This window comes from Schistocerca serialis, chromosome 2 (genome assembly GCF_023864345.2).
Source record: "Schistocerca serialis cubense isolate TAMUIC-IGC-003099 chromosome 2, iqSchSeri2.2, whole genome shotgun sequence".
Classification (NCBI taxonomy): domain Eukaryota; kingdom Metazoa; phylum Arthropoda; class Insecta; order Orthoptera; family Acrididae; genus Schistocerca; species Schistocerca serialis.
Genome location: NC_064639.1, coordinates 451,711,507 through 451,733,226, shown reverse-complemented (window position 1 = coordinate 451,733,226; position 21,720 = coordinate 451,711,507). Strand labels below are relative to the sequence as shown.

Sequence of the window (21,720 nt, the reverse complement as noted above, 5' to 3'; positions counted from 1 at the left end):
CAGTTGTGACGTTGCGGTTGATAATGGAAGCAAGACTGAAGAAAAATCGAGATACGTTCATAGGATTTGTCGACCTGCAAAAAGCATTCGACAAGATTAAATGGTGCAAAATGTTCGAAATTCTGAGAAAAATAGGGGTAAGCTATAGGAAAAGATGGGTAATATACAATATGTACAAGAGCCAAGAGCGAGTAACAAGATTGGACGACCAAGAATGAAGTGCACGGATTAAGAAGGGTTTCAGACACGGATGTAGTCTTTCGCCTCTACTGTTCAGTCCGTACATCGAAGAAGCAGTGATGTAAATTAAAGAAAGGTTCATGAGTGGGACTGAAATTCAAGGAGAAGGAATATCAGTGATATGATTCGCTGATGACGTTGCTATCCTGAGTAAAAGTGAAGAATAATTACAAGAACTGCTGAACGGAATGAACAGTCTGAGTACAGAAAGACGAAAGTAATGAGAAGTAGCAGAGATCAGGACAGTGAGAAACTTAACATCATAATTGGTGGTCACGAAGTACATGAATTTAAGGAGTTTTGCTACCTAGGCACAAAATAAACCTTGATGGACGGAGCAATTAGGTCTTAAAAATACACTCCTGGAAATTGAAATAAGAACACCGTGAATTCATTGTCCCAGGAAGGGGAAACTTTATTGACACATTCCTGGGGTCAGATACATCACATGATCACACTGACAGAACCACAGGCACATAGACACAGGCAACAGAGCATGCACAATGTCGGCACTAGTACAGTGTATATCCACCTTTCGCAGCAATGCAGGCTGCTATTCTCCCATGGAGACGATCGTAGAGATGCTGGATGTAGTCCTGTGGAACGGCTTGCCATGCCATTTCCACCTGGCGCCTCAGTTGGACCAGCGTTCATGCTGGACGTGCAGACCGGGTGAGACGACGCTTCATCCAGTCCCAAACATGCTCAATGGGGGACAGATCCGGAGATCTTGCTGGCCAGGGTAGTTGACTTACACCTTCTAGAGCACGTTGGGTGGCACGGGATACATGCGGACGTGCATTGTCCTGTTGGAACAGCAAGTTCCCTTGCCGGTCTAGGAATGGTAGAACGATGGGTTCGATGACGGTTTGGATGTACCGTGCACTATTCAGTGTCCCCTCGACGATCACCAGTGGTGTACGGCCAGTGTAGGAGATCGCTCCCCACACCATGATGCCGGGTGTTGGCCCTGTGTGCCTCGATCGTATGCAGTCCTGATTGTGGCGCTCACCTGCACTGCGCCAAACACGCATACGACCATCATTGGCACCAAGGCAGAAGCGACTCTCATCGCTGAAGACGACACGTCTCCATTCGTCCCTCCATTCACGCCTGTCGCGACACCACTGGAGGCGGGCTGCACGATGTTGGGGCGTGAGCGGAAGACGGCCTAACGGTGTGCGGGACCAGAGCCCAGCTTCATGGAGACGGTGGCGAATGGTCCTCGCCGATACCCCAGGAGCAACAGTGTCCCTAATTTGCTGGGAAGTGGCGGTGCGGTCCCCTGCGGCACTGCGTAGGATCCTACGGTCTTGGCATGCATCCGTGCGTCGCTGCGGTCCGGTCCCAGATCGACGGGCACGTGCACCTTCCGCCGACCACTGGCGACAACATCGATGTACTGTGGAGACCTCACGCCCCACGTGTTGAGCAATTCGGCGGTACGTCCACCCGGCCTCCCGCATGCCCACTATACGCCCTCGCTCAAAGTCCGTCAACTGCACATACTGTTCACGTCCACGCTGTCGCGGCATGCTACCAGTGTTAAAGACTGCGATGGAGCTCCGTATGCCATGGCAAACTGGCTGACACTGACGGCGGCGGTGCACAAATGCTGCGCAGCTAGCGCCATTCGACGGCCAACACCGCGGTTCCTGGTGTGTCGGCTGTGCCGTGCGTGTGATCATTGCTTGTACAGCCCTCTCGCAGTGTCCGGAGCAAGTATGGTGGGTCTGACACACCGGTGTCAATGTGTTCTTTTTTCCATTTCCAGGAGTGTAGATTACCACTGGCAGAAAGGGCATTCCTTGCCAAGAGATGTCTACTAGTATCAAATATAGGTCTTAATTTGACGAAGAAATTTCTGAGAATATACGTGTGGAGCACAGCATTATATGGCAGTGAGACATGGACTGTGGGGAAACTGGAACAGGAGAGCATAGAAGCCATTTGAGGTGTGGTGGTACAGAAGAATGTTGAAAATAGGTGGGCTGATAAAGTAAAGAATAAGGAAATACTTCGCAGAATCGGTAATGGGTAAAACTGACAAGAAGAAGGGACGGGATGATAGGATATCTGTTAACACATCACGGAATAATTTCCATTGTACTAGAGAGAGCTTTAGAGGGTTGATACTGTAGAGGAAGACAGAGATTGGGACACATTCAGCAAATAATTGAGGACGTAGGTTGTAAGTGCTGCTCCGAGATGAAAAGATTTGCATAATAGTGGGATTCGTGGCGGGCCGCACCAAACCAATAAAAAGCCTGTTGACTCAAAAAAAGCTCTTCACATCTGGGCCTGCTACCTGAGAACCATTAATGGACTCCTTGCAACGTACGGTGTCATCCCGCGCCTTTGGTTGGACACTAGTAGCAGTCGGACTAAGGAATTACCTCACATGCGTAAATTGCCATTAACACTACAGCGCAAACAGCTACATCTGGAGTGGTACCGGGAAGCATGGGCTGCTATTGAATGGTGGCGCATTGTGTTAGCGATGAATAACCTTTCTGCACCATCTCGGAGGACCATCGTCGGTGAGTACATCGGCGACCTGGGGAGGGCTCCCATTCTTCCTACGTTATGGAGAGGCACAGCGATGCTGGTCATGGTGTGGACAGTCAACAGGTCGCGGCTGGCAGTGGTTGAGAGAAGTCTGATGGCATAGCGGTACATCACTGGCAGCCTGCGTACTCATGCGACGGTATCACTGTGCTACTCGTGATTATCAACGGGACAGTGCTCATCCACGCATGACACATGTCTCCAAAAACAGTCTGCGTGCTGATGAGGTACTCCCGGGCCACCAAGGTCCCCAGATCTGCTCCCCCGATAGAACGCGTGTGGGACAAGCTAGGAAATCAATTACATCCAGGATATCAAGGGCTACTTACAGTAGCTGTGGGTCAGCTTGCCTCAGGAGATGACACAATGGTCTTAGGGAACAATTCCCAAACTAATCAGTGCATGCATTTAGCCCAGCGGTGGCGTAACGTCATAGTTCAAAAATGGTTCAAATGGCTCTGAGCACTATGTGACTCAACTGCTGTGGTCATCAGTCCCCTAGAACTTAGAACTACTTAAACCTAACTAACCTAAGGACATCACACACACCCATGCCCGAGGAAGGATTCGAACCTGCGACCGTAGCAGCAGCGCGGCTCCGGACTGGAGCGCCTAGAATCGCACGGCCACCGCGGCCGGCTAACGTCATAGTGATGAGTGCGTCCACACTGCTGAGTTCTAGGTAATTTGACTCGAATTTTGTAACCACTGCAATAACATTACATACTTGCTCAACCCGTGAAGTTTCATTTCGTTTCGTCCTCCTCCTCCTCCTCCTCCTCCTCCTCTTCCTCTTCTGGTTGCTTCACTGTTACGGTCGGGCAGTGCAGTCCTCCAGAGACGTGTGTTCGTCTGTGCTCGCGCTCTCGTACATCCGCGGCTGGCTGCTTCTAATTACTTCCGGCTAGTTCGTGCAGGTAATCCACAACGCCTGCTGTAAATGGACAGCACCTTCAAGTCATAACTGAGAATCTCTGATCGCCTGATACCCTGACACGGCAGGCGACAACCGTGTCATTCTGTACGCCTGTCGTCGAAATAATTTTCAAATACGCAACAATAAATACAGAAAAGATATTGTTAGTTCATACATTGAAGTGCCAAAGAAACTGGTAAAGGCATACGGCGCTGCGGTCGACAACGCCTATATAAGACAAAAAGTGTCTGGTGGAGTTGTTAAATCGGTTACTGCTGCTACAATGGCAGGTTATAAGGATTTAAGTGGGCTGGAACGTGCTGTTACACTCGGAGCACCAGCGATGGGACACAGCATCTACAAGGCAGCGATGAAGTGGGGATTTTCCCGTACGACAATTTCACGAGCGTGTACAGCTCGCCGCTCGTGGTCTCGCGGTAGCGTTCTCGCTTCCCAAACACAGGGTCCCTCTAACCACCAATGTAATGTCGAAGCAGCTCCATATTAATCCAATCAGCTCATATGTCTTCCTGTGAAGATGGTCGCTACGGCCGAAGCCGGTATAAAATACAGAATAAATTTATGCAGCTGATGGCAAACATTCAGTTCTTCAAATTTATGACAGCTGTATCGAGCCACCCCACTCAACTGTTAGTAAAGATAAAAGCTTTGTAAAGATAAAGATCATTCATTATAAAGTAGTCCATTGGTTACGGTATTTTACTAGCGTTCGAGAGGAGCAGGGTTTAATCCCTTTGCGTCATTGTCTGTATTTCGGTGTTAAAGTTTTTATTTCTGATATCTATTTCGGAACGGAGGCTTCCTCGTCAGAATTTCCTTTATCGGGTCGTGACGAAAAACCTCTAGTGAATCTTGGAAATCGTGATGACCTTTGCATCAAAATACGCATCGGAAATAAACTAAGAAACCGAAGTACAATCAACGGATTTTTATTCACAAAATATATCTTTTACCCTTTGGATGCCACGTGAAACCATTGTGAGTTCATAATTTTTTCTTTGTTGTTTTAGTGAATGGATCCATTGAAAGATGTCTCCAGTTTTCCGGCGCCCTTTTGCACATTCTAAGCTTAATTTCCGTATCTAGTCACCTCGTCATCGACTGGCAGTTGCCGGCCGCGGTGGTCTAGCGGTTCTGGGCGAGCAGTCCGGAACCGCGCGACTGCTACGGTCGCAGGTTCGAATCCTGCCTCGGGCATGGATGTGTGTGATGTCCTTAGGTTAGTTAGGTTTCAGTAGTTCTAAGTTCTAGGGGACTGATGACCACAGTAGTTAAGTCCCATAGTGCTCAGAGCCATTTGACTGGCAGTTAAACCGATATCGTCTTTCTCCATTTATTCCACCGAAATGCGGATGAGATATTCGACGCAATAAAACAGCACGAATTCGTCAGCACAATCGTCATGGATATTTCGGTCATGCTCGACACTGTCTTACACCGCCTCCAAAAAAAGTTCAAATGTGTGTGAAATCTTATGGGACTTAACTACTAAAGTAATCAGTCCCTAAGCTTACACACTAATTAACCTAAATTATCCTAAGGACAAACACACACACCCATGCCCGAGGGAGGACTCGAACCTCCGCCGGGACCAGCTGCACAGTCCAGGACTGCAGCGCCCTAGACCGCTCGGCTAATCACGCGCGGCGCACCGCCTCCGTTACAAACTTTTTACATAGGTGTGTGTATCAATCAGCATGTCTTATGTTCTACGTTAGGGTACAGGGCGATGGGCTAAGAGAGTGACGCGTGTACGTGAGTGTACCGAAGGGTCAGTATAGTGTCTTGATGCTTTACATTCCGAATGCCGTCGATGTCGCAGTGACAGGGCGTAGCTTACACTGTACATGGATGACACCGCTGTGATTAATTCCCGACATTTTGGCCGAGGAGGCATCGTTCCTCGGCATCACGCAGAACTCTCGGCTGGCGTGATGCGACCCGACAGAGCAATGAGGGGCGAAGCGCTTGGCCGGTTCAAAGCGTTCTGCCTCATTTCCTATCCGAGTTCATTTCTGCAACCGCACCTAGGCGTTACCCAGCACACACAGCTTTTCCGTCCGGCACTAGAGAACGGTGCCGCCGCATGGGGTATTTGCGTCCGTGACACATCTCAATGCACACCAGCAAGCGCAGAACTGCACACTACATGTGTCTCCCCAATTTCACAAGTAAATTTCCCTCACATCTAATTCCAGACGTAGCAAAGGCTGAACCACTTCGCGATCAGTAAAATGAGCCAGAAGTTCCCTCCTCTAGAAGTTGCGTCAGTCTTCGTACTGGAAGATGCAATCGCTTTCCCAGAAGACACACTGCAGCTTCAATACGAGATACTCGGTTTGCTGAGAAGATAAGTAGCTAGACTAAGTATAAACAGTTGAGGAAGTGACAAAGAAAAACAAAAAACAAGTCGACAGTTAAAACTGAAGAAAACTCTGAAGACAGTTCCTGAAGGTTGGTGAATTCTAATACGCGACAGAGACAATGGTGAAACGTTACATGTGCTGGCTCCAAGGGTATCTCAGAGCACAGTTGGATCCAGACAGCCATCACATTATTCTCAACACCTGACGAAAATGATTAGGTGAGTCGTTGACTCACTTGTACAGGTACGTCTACACTCTGTAAAGTGTACGGCAAAGAGTATTTCCTATTTTATCACTTGACAGGGTTCCTTCCTGCTCCATTCGCGTATGAGGTGTGGGAAGAACGCTGAAATGCTTTTGTGCGTGCTGTAATTAGTGTAATTCTGCCTTCACGGCCCATACGGGAGCAACAAGCAGAGGTAGGAAGAACATCTTTAGATTCTTCACTAAATATTGGTTCTTAAAATTTTGTAAATAGCCTTTCGCAAGATAATTAGCATCTGTCTTCGAGGTCTGACAATTCAGACCTTACAACATTCCCGCAACGATTTCCTGTGAGTCGAACAAACCTGTGACCATTTGCGGCGCCATTCCTCTCATAAGTGCAGTACACCTGTTTCTCGTATCGAGCACCTGAGCACTGTTCTAGAACGGGCCGCACCGAGACGGTTTCATAAACGATCTCTTTGGTAGACTGATAGCATCTTCCCAGAATCCTAACAATGGATCGAAGTCTACATCGCCGGCCGGTGTGGCCGAGCGGTTCTAGGCGCTTCAGTCTGGAACCGCGCGACCGCTACGGTCACAGGTTCGAATCCTGCCTCGGGCATGGATGTGTGTGATATCCTTAGGTTAGTTAGGTTTAAATAGTTTTAAGTTCTAGGGGACCGATGACCTCAGATGTTAAGTCCCATAGTGCTCAGAGCCATTTGAACCATTTGGATCCTAGGATACTATGTTTTTTTTTTTCATTTTGTTAAGTCGACAATTCTTCCAGGTCATTAATATACAGCATAAACAGCAAGGATCACAGCACACTTCCTTGGGGAAGGTCCTAACATAATAATGCTGCGTCCTTCCTACCAAGAGATCCTCAATCATCTACCAGATTTTGTTTGATAGCCCATACGATGGCACTTTCTTTGATAAGCGTTGGTGTGGTACTGAGCCGAATACTTTTCGTAAGTCAAGAAACATTGCATCTATCTGTCTTGGTCAACGGCTCTCAGAATCTCATATGAGAATCGAGTGATTTGGGTTTCGTACGACAGTATTTCCGAACACCATGCTGATTGGGATGGAGGAAGTGATTCTGTTCGCGATACCTAATTAGCTCAGAATATGCTCTACGACTGACAAAAGTACGGAATCGTCAGCCAATATAGACACCAGAAAACGTCAACTACATTGATAGGCCAGAACAATATCACAGTCTGCATAACAGCCTGTAACTCCTCCTATGACGCGGATAACAGCGCCGATGCGCCGTCGTATGGAAGCAATTAGGCCTTAATAGGTTGCTGGAGGGAGCTGGCAGCACATCTGAACGCAAAAGTCACCTAATTCCCATTAATTCCGAGAAGGGGGATGATGAGCTCTGACGCTACATTTAATCATATCCCAGATGTGTTCGATGAGTTTCAGATCTGGCGAGTTGGGATGCCCGCATATCACTTTTAACTCGTCGCTTTGTTCCTCGAACCATTCTATCACACTCCTGGCCTTGTGACATGGCGAGTTATTTAGTTGAAAAATGACACTGCCGTCGGGGAAAATGGCCGTCATGAAAGGATGTACGTGGTCTGCAACCAGTTTACATACTCCTTGTCCGTCACGGTGCCTTGCACGATCTTCACAAGACTCATGGATGCCCACGCGAATGTTCCCCATAACGTAATGGAGCCGCCACCAGCTTGTCTCCGTATCGCCATAAAGTTGTCAAGGAGTTGTTCTCCCGACAACGAATTCGCGTCCTCCCCTCGGCATGACGAAGGTATCAGACCATGCAACCCTGCCACTGCGGCAACGTCCCGTACCGATACTCACGCGCCCATTTTAGCGTAGATGCCCATGTCGTGGTGTTAACATTGGCACGTGCATGGGTCATCGGCTGCGAAGGCCCATCGTTAGGAGTGTTCGGTGCGCTCTGTGTTTAGACACACTTGTACTCTTCCCAGCATTCAAGTATGATGTCAGTTACGCCACAGTCGCCGCCTGTCTTGCTTTACCAACCTGCCGATCCTACGACGTCCGACATATGTAAGGAGAGGTGGCCGCTCAGCTCCACGACGCCAGGACGTGGTTTCTCCTTGGCGTCGTCACGTGTTGAAGATACTCGATAAGTCGTGCAGTTTCCGAAATGCTGGTGCCGAGCCTCGGGGCCATCACAATCTTCGCTCAGTCAGATTCAGACAGATCCCGCGCCTTCGTCATTCTACACACGGATAGCATGCTCACTGATGCTACATGCACAGTGCTTATGTCTGACTAGCAGTCATTCCTCGCCAGGCGACGCTGCTAAAGCCTGGACGAGTTTATATCGAGAGTAGGTCGGTGGTCATAATGTTCTAGCTGACCAGTGTATACCCAGGCAATGTGCATCTCACTGACTACCATTTCTTTGTTAGTTTACGTTCTGCAAAGTAAGAAATGAATAAAGGAACGATTACTGAATTGGACAACTGTCTGCCTGGCAGAAAAAATTTCCCAAGAGGGACAGAAAGAAGAGTAGCGGTTAGAGGTTTTTAATTACCACCTCAAAAATGTTACGTAATTATTTTGTTCGTTTGTTTGCCCAAACATTTCTGCAGTCCTGGTGCACATTGAAATCACTGCGCCACAGTGCCGTGACACACTGGAAGGGGAGCTAAAAGAAAAGGCCACAACCCACTGACACAATGTAGAAGTGCTGCACCGTTCTTGATGACTTTAATTATGTAGGCATTAGTTGTGGTCTAAGACATGTTCCGTGTTTCGTCTCCTAATACTGTAGGATGTCTCCAGCATTAGGAGAAGCAGCGTTCAGCACGGCAACATGCCTTAGGCCACAGCCTAACGGCCACATAAGGAAAATCAGCTAGAAAAATCAAATGTGTGTGAAATCTTATGGCACTTAACTGCTAAGGTCATCAGTCCCTAAGCTTACACACTACTTAACCTAAATTATCCTAAGGACAAACACACAGCCGTGCCCGAGGGAGGACTCGAACCTCCGCCGGGACCAGCCGCACAGTCCATGACTGCAGCGCCTGAGACCGCTCGGCTAATCCCGCGCGGCAAAATCAGCAAGAACTGGTCCTGAAGGCCAGCACTGTATAAACTGCACATTTTGTTTTGGCATCTCTGGCGGCTTGTTCTGGCACTGTACTGCGGTAATTTAGTGCATGGGGTAATTTTAATTAAACTTTCCCTATTTGAGCCAGTGTAAATGGAAAAGTATTTACCATATGGGTACCCAAGTTTGTAGGAATGATTGTCACACTGTGATTGCAGGATTTGCGTTGCTAGTGGCGATATCATCATGGTTTGTCGATACATGCCGTCACTGATACGACGACGAAGGGTTGGAACAAAAGCATGTGTGCATTACAGTTGCAGACAGTCAACACGGATCTGGACCAGGTGAGCGGGACTTTACTAGTAAAGCTATTTTATCAAAACAACAGCAATAGTGTCTCTGACCTTCACGAGTATCGAGGCATTACCGGAATTCGGAGAGGCCATACCGGAGTTGAAGATCATAATTGGGAACTTCGAATTACGTAACTGGCGAATTCGGAATTGCTCCTGGGTGCGATCACCCGATTTGAAGCTGAGTAATTTGTGGCTTTGGGGTTACCTGAAGAACAGGCTTTATCGACAGGACGCCAACATACGGTGGAGTTAAACATGAGTATAGCGAGGAAGGTAGCCAACGTGTCACCTGAGATGTTTCAGGCAGCTCCAGGCTGTCGTGGATACAGATGGTGGCCACACTCAGAAACTTTTGTAACCTAGAACGTAAACAATGGTTAACAAATACACTACGGAAAAACGTCGCAACACCACGATGGGGTTGTGCGACGTAAACAAAGTTGGTCGGAGTGTTTCTGCATCTAAAAGATGATGTATACTCCAGTTTCAGGCCAGTCGCATAAGAGAGGCGCTAGTAGTGCCATAATGAGGATGCAAATCAGGTTTTGGTTTAAATACATCTACATCTACATCCATACTCCACAAGTCATCGTATGGTGTGTGACGGAGGGTATCCTCTGCAGCTATTACTGATTTCCTTTCCTGTTCCACTCGCAAATTGAGCGAGCGAAAAACGACTATGTGTATGCCTCCGTATGAGCCCCTCATTTCTCAGACTCTATCTTCGTGGTCCTTTGGCGCAATGTATATTGGCGGCAGTAGAATAGTTTGACAGTCAGCTCCAAATGCCGGTTTCTCTAAATTTCCTCAACAGTGTTTCTCGAAAAGAACGTCGCCTTCCCTCCAAGGATTCGCATTTGAATTCCCGAAGCATCTCCGTAGCACTTTCGTGTTGTTCGAACCTACCAGTAACAAATCTAGCAGCTCGCCTCTGAATTGCTTTGACGTCTTCCTTTACTCCGATCTGTTATGTATCCCAAACACTCTAGCAGTACTCAAGAATAGGTCGCACCAGCGTCCTATAAGCGGTCTTCTTTGCAGGTGCACCACTCTTAACTACAATTCTCCCAATAAACCGAAGTTGATCTTTCGCCTTCTCTACCACAGTTCTCAGATGCTCGTTCCATTTCATATGGCTTGTAGTGAAATTGCGTGCTTACGGAATATCGTCTCAGTTACGTGACTGGATTTGTGATTTCCTGTCAGAGAGGTCACAGTTCGTAGTAATTGACGGAAAGTCATCGAGTAAAACAAAAGTGATTCCTGGCGTTCCCCAAGGTAATGTTATAGGCCCTTTGCTGTTCCTTATCTGTACAAACGATTTGGGAGACAATCTGAGCAGCTGTCTTAGGTTGTTTGCACATGACGCTATCGTTTATCGACTAATAAAGTCATCAGAAGATCAAAACAAATTGCAAAACGATTTAGAAAAGATGTCTGAATGGTGCTAAAATTGGCAGTTGACCCTAAATAACGAAAAGTGTGAGGACATCCACATGAGTGCTAAAAGGAACTCGTTAAATTTCGGTTACACGATAAATCAGTCTAATCTAAAAGGCGTAAATTCAACTAAATACCTAGGTATTACAATCACGAACAACTTAAGTTCGAAGGAACACATAGAAAATGTTGTGGGGATGGCTATCAAATACTGCGTTTTGTTGGCAGGACACTTAGAAAATGTACAGATCTACTAAGAAGACTAGCTACACTACGCTTGTCCGTACTCTTTTAGAATACTGCTGCGTGGTGTGGGGTCCTTACCAGATAGGACTGACGGAGTACATCGAAAAAGTTCAAAGAAGGGCAACACGTTTTGTATTATCGCGAAATACGGGAGAGAGTGTCACAGAAATAATACAGGATTTTGGCTGGAGAACATTAAAAGAAAGGCGTTTTTCGTTGCGACGGAATCTTCTCACGAAATTTCAATGACCAGCTTTCTCCTCCAAATTCGAAAATATTTTGTTGACACCGACCTACACAGGGAGGAACGACCACCACGATAAAATAAGGGAAATCAGCGCTCGTACAGAAAGATATTGGTGTTCATTCTTTCCGCGCGCTATATGAGATTGGAATAATAAAGAATTGTGAAGATGGTTCGATGACCCTTTGCCAGGAACTTAAATGTGATTTGCAGAGTGTCCATGTGGAAGTAGATGTAGATCGTTTTGTAACGTTACGCTGAGATATTTAAACGAGTGTCAAGAAGAACACTAGTAATACTGTGACAGAACATTACAGGTTTGTTCTTCCTACGCATCGTCATTAACTTATATTTTTCCGCAGAGCTAGTTGCCATTCATCACACCAATTTAAAATATTGTCTAAGTCGTATTGTATCTTCCTACAGTCACTCAACTTGACACTTTACCACACACAATGGCATCATCAGCAAACAACCACAGACTGCTGCCTACCCCGTTCGTCAAATCATTTATGTATGCAGAGAACAACGGCGGTCCTATCGGTCTTCCCTGGGGCATTCCTGACGATGCCCTTGTCTCTGATGAACATTCGCCCCTCAGAAAATGTTCAAATGTATGAGAATTCCTAAGGGACCAAACTGCTGAGGTCATCGGTCCCTAGACTTACACGCTACTTAAAGTAACTTATGTTAAGAAGAACACACACAGCCATGCCCGAGGGAGGACACGAACCTCCGGCGGGAGGGTCGCCGTGGAGGACAGCATACTGGGTTCTATTATTTAAAAAAAAGTCTTCGAGCCACTGAAATATCTCTGGAGTTATTCCATACGCTCATATCTTCGTTAACAGCCTGAAATGGGCCACTATATCAAATGCTTCCTGGAAATCTAGAAATATGAAATCTATTTGTTGCCCTTCATCCCTAGTTCGCAGTATATTAGGAGAGTAAGGGGCAAGCCGAGTTTCGCAAGAGTGATGCTTTCCAAAACCAAGCTGATTCATGGAAATAAGCTTCACGGTCTCGAGGACTAAGAATATGCTGAAGGATTCTGCAGCAAACCGAAGTTTGCGGATCCATTCTTTTACCCTCCTTATATACTGGAGTCACCTGCGCTTTTTTCCACTCACTGGGGACTTTGTGCTGGGGGAGAGAATGCCGATAAATGCATCTTAGGTAAGGGACCAATGTCGTAGAGTACTCTTTCTAAAATCGAACTGGGGTTCCATCCGGATCTAGTGATTTATTTGCCTTCAAATCTTTTAGTTGTTTCTCTGCGACAGAGATACTTATTATTATGTCGTCCATACGCGCTGTAACGGACGTGGTGAGTTAATGTTAGTGAAGAATGCCTGTAAGGGGACAAAGACGCCATTATCAGCACCTGACTGAACGAGGGCTACGACAAGCTGGATGTTCCTTCTGCGATGCTGTAAAAAGACTTGACAGGAATGTAGCTGGCAGCAGTGGTCACGAAAATACGTGGTCGCAAGAAGGTCAGACTTCGGACGAAATGTGGCACTACCGAGAGGAAAGACCGTCTGGCTCATCGTACTGCATTTGCAGCAGCTTTCTGGGCAACAGTTGGGACCACAGTGGCACAACGAACTGTTACAAATAGGTTTCCTGAAGGACATCTCCGAGCCAGACGCATTGTAACGTTTATTCCACCAACCCCACACCACCGCCATTTGCGAGCTCTGTGGTTTCAAGCCAGTGTCCTTTGGTGCGCAGGGTGGAGGTCTATGTTTTTTTCTGATGAAAGCTGTTTCTGCCTCTGTTCAAGTGATGGTCGTGTGTTGGTCAGAAAGAGGCCAGCTGAGGGCCCGCAAGGAACCTGTCCGCGTGCCACACACACTGGACCCTACATTTTGAGTTATGGCCTGTGGCGCGATTTCGTATGACAGCAGAAGCACACTCTTGGTTATCCCACGTACCCTGACTGCAAATTTGTACGTCAGTCTGGTGATTCGACGTGTTGTGCTGCCATTCATGAACAGCATTCCAGGGGGTGTTTTCCAATAGGATAACGCTCGCCCACATACCGCTGTTGTAACCGAACATGACCTACAGAGTGTGGATATGTTGCCTTGGCCTGCTCGATCACCAGATCTGTCTTCAATCGAGCACATGTGGGACCGCCGGGCGACAACTGCAATGTCATCCACAAACAGTATTAACCGTCCCTATACTGACAGACCAAGTGCAACATCTACATCTACATCTACATCTACATGGATACTCTGCAAATCACATTTAAGTGCCTGGCAGAGGGTTCATCGAACCACCTTCACAATTCTCTGTTATTCCAACACCTATGTCTTTCCGTACGAGCGCCGATTTCCCTTATTTTATCGTGGTGGTCGTTCCTCCCTGTGTAGGTCGGTGTCAACAAAATATTTTCGAATTTGGAGGATAAAGTTGGTGATTGGAATTTCGTGAGAAGATTCCGTCACAACGAAAAACACCTTCTTTTAATGATGTCCAGCCCGAATCCTGTATCATTTCTGTGACACTCTCTCTCATATTTCGCGATAATACGAAACGTGCTGCCCTTCTTTGAACTTATCCGATGTACTCTGTCAGTCCTACCTGGTAAGGATCCCACACTGCGCAGCAGTATTCTAAAAGAGGACGGACAAGCGTAATGAAGGCAATCTCCTTAGTATATCCGTTACATTTCCCAAGTGCCTGCCAATAAAAGGCAAAAGAACAGGTAGCGAACTCCATCCCACAAACTGACATCCAGCACCTGTACAACACAATGCATGCACGTTTGCATTCAACGCCGTGGTGGTTACACTGAAATACGTTTCTTTCAATAACCATTCGATATTTGTCTTCCGCACGTCCTTACAAATGGTTCCACAAAGTATCGTTGTCCTACGATCACACGTTTTTCATGGGGGCCCTTTCAAGATGCCAAAATTTCATAAAAAGCACCCTGTATACTAAGAGTGCAGATGTTTATCTGCAAACAAACAAAGAATTAATTATGTAACTTTTCTTCGAAGTTGTAATCAAATCTTGTCTTTCCCTCGTATATACTCCACCTTATCAGTGGCAACGCCAGTTTGCTTGGGCTCCAGTAGCGGCATGTTCTAGAACTGTGAGGCAGCGATTAGAATGTGTACCAGCGTTGCAAACATGTACTTAGGAATAAACAAAAAATTAATTACGTAATTTTATTTTTTCGTGGTGATAATTAAAATTTTATGAGTACCCCTAGCATTAATTTGCCAGTTGGAAACGTATAACAGACGGTCCCATAAAACATCACTCATCACTTTATTTTAGTTGCTCCACAAATGCGGCACAAAGTGCCTAACTGTCTCGCTGTCCGACCCGCATATAAGACACAGAACTCGGGCTCTGTGGCAAGAACATCTTATGAAGAGCGATCGCCAGCCCCCGGGTGGTGACAAAAAGCCCCGCCTCTATCCACTTCCGGCGGTCATTTCGGTGCTCGGTCTGGCCGTAGCGTGGGAGTAGCCGTGCGAACAGCGGGCCGGAGGGGTCAGAGGTCGCGGCTGATGAGTGGAGATGGCGCGGCTAATTGTAAGGCAGCCACGGTCCCACATGGCCCCCGGTAATTGGGCTCTGGCGGCCCCCACTCTGCAGAAAGCAGGAGCCACGCGACGCGCTGCTAGGTGCGAAGAAGAAGGCGCGCTACGGCTTAACCACCCCCGGAAACACGGCTCGTTAGAAACAACGGGCACTGGATCAATTGGAGGGCAGTCATAAGAAAATGGCTCGCCCTCGCCTCACTGGGCTGGAAATGAAGACAAAACATAAATTAGGCTGGCTGGACAGGTGTTTGAATCCGCTACTCCAGACTACTAGATTAAGCCGTCGGCACACCGGACGATGCAGCTAACGTTGACGTGTACACAGACGGGCTGTCCAACGTCACGAGAAACAGAGCCTTCGGCACAGGGGACGAGCTGGTTAATGTGATGCTACGCTCTCAGCGCTCTCCAGCTGCAGTTGTCGGCTTTATTTGCCTCACAAACCACACACTTTGTTCACGAAAATGGTCGCGCGTAGAATTCTTACGTTAGCTTTATAAGAACGCACATTTCCTCCCTTGTCCATATATAGTCCTGTTGTTCCGCCGGTGGTATACGTAAATAAAAACTTCAATATCTGTGAACATGTAACAAGACAGAAAGTAAAGGTACATGGCCATTTCCTAAGCACGCCAGCTTAAAAAGTTCACCAAATCGAACATTCTCACTTCTGACAGAGAACACTCTTAAGTTTACTTAGCACCAATTATTACAGAAATTATTTCTATTAATTTCTTTCTGTTAATTTCGTAAGAAAGTCCCACAACGTTTTCGAAAACGTGAAGCTGAAAAAAAAGAGAATTAGTTACACCAGGACTCGAACTCTATCCCGATCTAATGTCTGCTCTGCGACTTAGTACTTCTGCTCACACTAAACCTTTTTTTTTTTTTTTAATCTACTCGAACTCGAGATGTTATAGCTACATCGCGCGAGACTTATCACTTTTTTCCGCCTAAGTATCTACTTGTCTAACTGAGTTTAACCTTTTTTAAAAACTGAAACAAATATCAAGAAAGCTCTACTTGCCATCGCCACTTCCACCCTTAAAAAATACTAGTCTCTTCAGGCGTTGCCTTCAGTTGTTCCCAAACATTCACTCAAGGCGATAGCATCCACGTTTTCAGTATACATATATACACTGAAGCTCCAAAGAAACAGGTGTAGGTATGCGTATTGAATTGTAGAGATATTCAAAATGGTTCAAACGGCTCTGAGCACTATGGGACTTAACATCTATGGTCATCAGTCCCCTAGAACTTAGAACTACTTAAACCTAACTAACCTAAGGACATCACACAACACCCAGTCATCACGAGGCAGAGAAAATCCCTGACCCCGCCGGGAATCGTACCCGGGAACCCGGGAGAGATATTCAAACAGGCAGAATACGGCGCTGCAGTCGGCAACGCCTATACACAACAACAAGTTGTTAGATCGGTTAGTGCTGCTAAAATGGCAGGTTATCAAAACTTAAGTGAATCTGAACGTGGCGTTATAGTCGCACGAGCGATGGGACGCAGCATCTCCGAGGTAGCGACGAAGTGGCGATTTTCCCGTACGATCATTTCACGAGTGTACCATGAACGTCAGGAATCTGGTAAAAAATCAAATCTCCGACATCGCTGCGGCCTGAGAAAGATTCTGGAAGAACGGGACCAACGATGACTGAAGAGAATCGTTCAACGTGACGGAAGTGCAATCCTTCCGCGAATTGCTGCAGATTTCAATGGTGGGCCATCAACAAGTGTCAGCGTGCGAACCATTCAACGAAACATTTCTTGTACCGTTGATGACTGAACGACAGAAATCTTTATGCCTCACCTGGGCCCGTCAACATCGACATTGGACTATTGATGACAAGGAGCATGTAGCACGGTCGGACGAGTCTCGTTTCAAATTGTATCGAGCGGGTGGACGTGTACGGCTATGGAGAAACTTCGTGAATAGATGGACGCTGCATATCAGCAGGGGACTGTTAAAACTGGTGGAGGCTCTGTAATGGTATGGGGCGTGTGCAGTTGGGGTGATATGGGACCTCTGATACGTGTAGATACGACTCTGACAGGTGACATGTACGTAAGCATCCTGGCTGATCACCTACGTCCATTCATGTCCATTGAACATTCCGACGGACTTGGACAATTCCAGCAGGACAATGCGACACCCACACGTCCAGAATTGCTAGAGAGTGGCTCCAGGAGCACTCTTCTGAGTTTAAACTCTTCCACTTGCCACCAAATTCCCCACAAATGAACATTATTGAGCATATCTGGGATGCCTTGCGACGTGCTGTTCAGAAGAGATCTCCGCCTCCTCGTACTCTTACGGCTCTATGGACAGCCCTACAGTATTCATGGTGTCAGTTCCGTCCAGCACTACTTCAGACATTAATCGAGTCCATGCCTCATCATGTTGCGGCACTTCTGCGTGCTCACGGGGGCCCTGGCCCTACACAATATGAGGCCGGTGTACCAGTTTGTTTGGCTCTTCAGTGTATATATATGCCCCCCCCCCCTCCCCCCATGAACCACGGACCTTGGCGTTGGTGAGGCTTGCGTGCCTCAGCGATACAGATAGCCGTACCGTAGGTGCGATCACAACGGAGCGGTATCTGCTGAGAGGTCACACAAACGTGTGGTTCTTGAAGAGGGGCAGCAGCCTTTACAGTAGTTGCAGGGCCAACAGTCTGGATGATTGACTGATCTGGCCTTGTAACACTAACCATAACGGCCTTGCTGTATATATATTACATTATTATAATTAGTAAAAGTGTACAATTGAAAATCCTGTAAAATATTACAAAAAAATTATTCAAGGATAAACAAAAATAACATTTGTATCTTACTTATGCAACTTCAGCTAAAAGAATATTTCTTCAGGAAATGGTGCAACTGGATTTTTCTTGTCCACTCCCATTGGCGTTTTCTACCACCAACAATATCGTGTGAAGATGTCTACAACAAACTAATTCTGCTTTGCTAATGCCTCAAACGAACACAGCATTCCATGAATCAGCCAATATCCTCACGCTTGTTCCTATTGGTTCTACTTTACGAGACACTTCGCCGAAATATCACAGAGCTCATATTGTGCTTCACATGACGGAACGGCTCCTCAACCTGAAATAGCAGGAAGTGACGTCAGAGAAGCCGTAGAGCACCACGTCAACGTTAGTTAACTCGTCACTTGTGCCGAAGGCTTTAGTCTCCTCATTCCTTCTTCTGTGTTGGGGGGTGGGACGAAAAAAGAAAGAATAGCGTGCAGCATTCCGTCGGTGACGAGCTCGTTAGAGACGGAGCACGAGCTGCGTTTGCGTATAGCCAGGTTAGGAAATCGGCCGTGCCGCCCGAGCCGAGCCACGCGCGCTCATAGCGCATCTTGGCGTGTGTTGTTGCCGGCTAGGACTTGTCTGGTGGGTTCACAGTGCAGTCCAGAAAACAGCGTTCTTCGCAGCCAACAATTCACAGGAGTTGCTACGGAAATCGCATTGCTACCTGCCATATTTCTGTAATGAAGTATCAACAGTGATGAGGAAAACATTATGACCAGTGGTCGCCACGATACTGAATGCAGTTGCCATCACGTGACGTGCTAAGAAAAATCATCGGCGGAGCAGAAATGAATGGCGAATCATTCTATCGGCGATACGGGCGTCACGTGGGGAAATCCACTGGGTAAGCGACTTTGACAAAGGGCAATGAGCTGATCGACTATTTGCTCGCTAATGTCATGACGATCTATGAGAAGTGAAGGACGGTGAAGCCACAAGGAGACCACAAGGCGTTGGACGTCCACGCATCACGGAACGTGCGCCTGGGCACCTAGTACCACACAACTCTTGAACCTTACTAAGTATTTATCGAATCCGTGTCACGCAAAATCTCTGTTGATTGCGTCCCACAGGTGGAATGTCACGCTATTAAGCAAGTGACTAAAATTTTTGGCTTATCAGTTTATCAGGATAAATGTATCTTACGCAGGAGAACGGTGAATATGCTACGAAATGGACACACTGAACAAATTAATGCACTCATTAGTATGAGACTTCTGGACTCCATAACACTCACAATCACACACACACACACACACACACACACACATACACACACAGAGTCTGGAACCGCGCGACCGCTACGGTCGCAGGTTCGAATCCTGCCTCGGGCATGGATGTGTGTGATGTCCGTAGGTTAGTTAGACTTAAGTTCTAAGTTCTAAGGGACTGATAACCTCAGATGTTAAGTCCCATAGAGCTCAGAGCCGTTTGAACCAATTGAACACACACGCACCAAAGAAGGCAGCCACGTTCCCAAGTCGCCCCTCTAATTGGACTCTGGCGATCCCCACTCTGCAGAAAGCAGGCGCCAAGCTGCGAAGTGGTATGTGTTGCCATTAGCAACAATAAAAAAATGTGTTAAGGTACGTCACTGTCTAAATACAAAGTTAAAGAATAGATTTGCTGAAAAAAATGGAAATTTACCCTCATATTAAGAAAGAAAAGGAAGGTACAGTTTATACGAGGAGCTTTAAAAGGAAGAGGCAAATACTTTCCTTGCATCTTTTAGTGTCTAAAGGCAAGCAGTTATCGAACGATGTTTTGGTTTCATCATTACAGTGCTTAAATACGTTTCTGCCTGTTGGAGATGGTACGCCGTTAGCTTTCTCCGACCAGCGACCAGTGCACTTGTCATTTGTATCGCTGCTGCATGTCACACCTCGAATGAAAACGCCTGGACGTCGATCCACATTTGGTCCGTAGACTCGTTCTTGTTGTTATATGTGACCTCCCTTCCGACAACTTTTTGTTCAAATGGTTCAAATGGCTCTGAGCACTATGAGACTTAACTTCTGAGGTCATCAGTCCCCTAGAACTTAGAACTACTTAAACCTAACTAACCTAAGGACATCACACAGATCCATGCCCGAGGCAGGATTCGAACCTGCGACCGTAGCGGTCGCGCGGTTCCAGACCGGAGCGCCTAGAACCGCTCGGCCACTCAGGCCGGCTCAACGTTTTGTGTATGGTAAAATTAGCTACACCACTATATGCATTCGACGTTAAACAACAAGTCTCCCCCTCTCCCCACCCCACTTCTCCCCCCCCCCACCATACACACATACACACACACACACACATCAAAGTAAGGAAAGCTGGCTACGTCAACCGCTCTGAGTTCTGAGAACCGCAAATAAAGCAGTACTGTATATAGCACCCTTTTGGTTACAGTATGTTTTCATCATAAAAGTGTAAAACTTTTATGTGGAAATTACATTGCCTAATTTTTGAGTGTGTGCGTGAAAGGACTCTTTTTTAGTAACTGTGCACTTAAGACTTTTGAAGGTTCTTTCTTGCGCAAAATACAATTTCTTATTTTTTATCTTCATCCACGTATGTTTCGACGACGTTACGCTGCCATTAGTGGGTTTTACTCAATTTTACCTAACATTGGCATGAACAACAATATGTGCTATTAGAGAAAGTAAAGTGAACCAAGCTGATTATAGTGTCACCAGAAGTTGAAGGCTATGAGTGAAGAAAAAAGATAAAGTGTTCAAAATGCATTTACGGTTAAAGCAAACACAAAAATAAGTAGTGTGATTCCCCAAATAAAAATCACCTTCAGCGAGCGATGTTATACGTAAATTTTTGAACTGTGATGAGCTAAATATCATATAGCAAAAATACCACAGTCAAAATTATGTGAAAATTTACTAACGATGTTTTAGATCCCAGTTGGTCCGAGAGCGCAAAAAGTAAAACACCTTTCGCCAAAAGTGAAAGCCTCATCATCCAGCTGTAACATAACAAAAATTTTAGATTTTTTTTATTAATGTGGTTCATGAACGAGCCACATTTATTATCTTATTTGAAAATGTCCTCCTGTTCTTGACATTTCACACCATCTGTTGGCAAAGCCGCAGTGTCGAGGATCTGCAAGCGCTCGTCGTGACATCCGACTGTTGCAAAAGGACACATAGCTGCTCTAATGAGTGCAGTGCCATTTATTCTGTCTCTCGTAATAGAATTTCGCCCGTCGAATGAGAGAATGAAGAAAAATGGGTGCTTTCATAGGAAATCGATAAGGGGCTCAGGTATACAAAGTGCTCTGAACACCAGTGGGTTCTGTTGATGCAGACCGCATCCTATGTGTACAGGCCAGTTCGTGTATAAAAGCTACGGTCTGTCTGTCTTGAATACACACTCATTATAACTATATTTACAAGGTCATGAAGAAATTATAGGAACAGAGCTGAAATTTGTGCTATCCACCATAAATAAATAACTTGTTTCTGAAATTGAAGCAACACAAAATCAATGCACTAAAGAGCTTCCTCGACTGTTAAAAGAGCTATTCACCACGGCCTCCAATGTAAGAGATCTTGGTTACCGATGTTGTTTCCGAGGGCTGGAGTACATTGATACCTGAGAAAGCCTTATTACGACAGTAGGAAGGTTAGGAAAGAAGGTATGGTGTTTT

General features: G+C 46.4%; 1 protein-coding gene and 1 non-coding gene across 2 annotated transcripts in view; one reads left to right on the top strand and one right to left on the bottom strand.

Moving 5' to 3' along the window:
- The window catches only part of LOC126456074 (limbic system-associated membrane protein-like), a 222,467-nt gene that overhangs the window by 12,372 nt on the left and 188,375 nt on the right, over positions 1-21,720 (top strand). The gene's annotated exons all lie outside the window — the stretch shown is intronic.
- Positions 20,161-20,244, bottom strand: Trnap-ugg (transfer RNA proline (anticodon UGG)). Its single transcript has one exon. It is a non-coding gene; the product is annotated as a tRNA-Pro (tRNA).